Source organism: Arachis hypogaea, chromosome 2, assembly GCF_003086295.3.
Source record: "Arachis hypogaea cultivar Tifrunner chromosome 2, arahy.Tifrunner.gnm2.J5K5, whole genome shotgun sequence".
Classification (NCBI taxonomy): domain Eukaryota; kingdom Viridiplantae; phylum Streptophyta; class Magnoliopsida; order Fabales; family Fabaceae; genus Arachis; species Arachis hypogaea.
Genome location: NC_092037.1, coordinates 90,354,702 through 90,357,453, shown reverse-complemented (window position 1 = coordinate 90,357,453; position 2,752 = coordinate 90,354,702).

Sequence of the window (2,752 nt, the reverse complement as noted above, 5' to 3'; positions counted from 1 at the left end):
TTAATCCGATCTAGTGTGAACTCTTCCATGTAGTATGGCAATATTTATTTATAAGAACACGACATTAAAATTTGAATAAAGAGATACAAAATTATATTTAATAGAAAATTTATATTTTATAATTTAAATTAATATATTTTATATTTTTTTTATAAAAGACATAAGATAAAAATTTTTTTATTGTCATTATTAATATTTTATAATTATATTTTTATTTTATTTTTTTTTCAAATTTTATGTAAAAAGAATAAAAATAAATTAAATATTTTATTATTTGATCTGTCTTATATTTTGTTTATTATCTAACAAAATATAAAAATATTAATTTTTATATTTTTATTCTTTGTATCTTATATTTATTATTTTATTTTATTTTATTTTTAAAATTAAATACAATCTATGAGTCTTTTAGTATTAAAGTTTTATTTTTTAAATTAAATACAATCGATGAGTTTGTACTGGAGACGCTCGCCAAGACTGTGGCGCGCCATGTTTTGCCTCCTCCTCTTCCAATTTCAACGCTATCAGATGTACTAAGTCACTATCATACATTGGAACTGGACGTCATGCACGAGAGAACTCCGTTTTCCAACACGGAAGAAGAGGATTATTACAACCTAGACGGTAGGATAGAATTTTGTGTCGGCCACAGATTCAAGTGCCGAGATGCAGTGCTGCAGGGTGTGAAGAACTATAGTATACGGCAGAGTGCTGAGTACCAGGTGCTCGAATCGGACAGATTAAAGTACCATGTGCAATGTCGTCAAGCTGTAAATGGGTGTCCATGGAGTCTCCGTGTTGCCCTTCGAGCGGACCTTGGATACTGGTGAGTTCAAGTTTAATTGAGGCGTACTTAGTTATTTATGGTTGCCATATGTTAAGTCGTTTTAAATGATGGTTGATCCTTGGCTGTTTTATTGCGTCAGGGAGGTACGGAGGTTTGGTAGAGCGCACACCTGTTTAGCACCCACCATGTCACTGGACCATTGACAATTGGATAGCAGCATCATCTGTGAGGTCATTCTACCGTTGATATAGTCCAACCCGTCCGTGAGCATTCCTATCTTACAAGGTGCAGTCCAAGCAAGCTATCACTTCAAACCCTCCAACATAAAGGTGTGGATGACAAAGTAGAAGGCAATTGTGCAGATTTACGAAGATCGGGAGGAGTCGTACAATAAAGTGCCGAAGCTGCTTTAGGCACAGCAGAGTTGTTTCCTCGAAATGATTTGCGAGCTACGAGCTAACCCGTACTACGATGGGCATCTACTGGTCCGCGACTGTAGCATGTTCGATAAAGTATTTTGGACTTTCCCATCATGTGTTGAGACTTTCAAGCATTGCAAGCCATTTGTTTCTGTCGATGACACACATCTGTATGGCAAATACGGTGGGATGTTGCTTATTGCTAAGGCACAAGATGGCAACAGTAATATCCTGTTTAATATTTTTGCCATTGTGGAGTCGAAGAGTATAGAGTCATGGTCGTTTTTTCTTAGTAATCTGAGACGCCATGTCATCCCATAAGAAGGCCTGCTGGTCATCTACGATAGATCGCAAGCCACCAAGGCTGCACTAAGTGCCGATGATAGCGGTTGGCATCCCCCTAGGGCGATCCACGTTTACTGTATCAGACACATAGCCGCGAACTTCATGACTTGTTTTAAGTCGACCGAGGACAAGAGATACCTTATAAATGCAACTTACAGTCCAAGTAAGGCCGGGTATGAGTGGTACATGGATGCCATGAGAGGAGTTTTCCCAGTGATGGGGAACTAGGCTACTCGTTTCAACAAAGAGATTTGGCTGCAACACTGCGACAGTGGTCGGCGATTTGGTCACATGACAACGAACTTGTCGGAGTGCATCAATGCAGTTCTCAAGGGAACACGATACTTGTCAATTGCTGCCATCGTGCGCATCACATACGAACGGTTGCAGAAGTTGTTCGTCACTAAGGACAGAGAGGCACAGTCACAGTTGGCTGTTGGAAACCGGTTCTCCTAGAAACTGATAGTAGCCATTGAGAAGAGTAGAGAAGCCATCGCGAAGATACGTGTTACTCATAATTGAATTTTCATAATTTGTTTTAGTTTATCACCAAATAGAATATAAAAATATAAAATTTTGTGTCTATGTTTTTTATGTCTTGTTCTCAATATTTTGTCTTGTTCTCTTCTCAAAAACAAACGCAACGTAGGAGTCGTTTAAAAGAAGTGCTCATTTACAATGGTGGTTTTTGAAGTGGTAATCCTTCATCACCACAACGACTCAATGCGTGGCTCTAATTTCTCTTTGTTCTTCATTGCATGTAGAACTTTTCTGCGCATTCGTGTTTCCGATTTTGAGCTAATTTTTATTTTTTATTTGAATGTATGTGTTCTAATTATTTTTGTTCACTTCATTTAAACCTCTTCATTCTTCTCACTATAGAAGTACCAAAGTCATTTTTGAACCCATCTGTTTTAGTTATCACAAGTCAAATTATTTTCATAAATAAAAATTGACTTTAATTAGCTAAAAAAAAATCTGTTACATTTACGATGAATTTTAGATATTCCGATTTCTCACTCACATTTTATAGGGCCGAATTTAAAAAACCAACAACACAAAATTGGGGAAGTACACAATCCCCCAAGGCGAGCCTGTATAAGAGTCAACAAAGTCGGTGCAGTTCTTGGCAAGAACAGTAACAGAATCCAGCAATGGGCTTCCACATCGCTTTCTCCGAACTTAAAAAGTCAGCAACTAC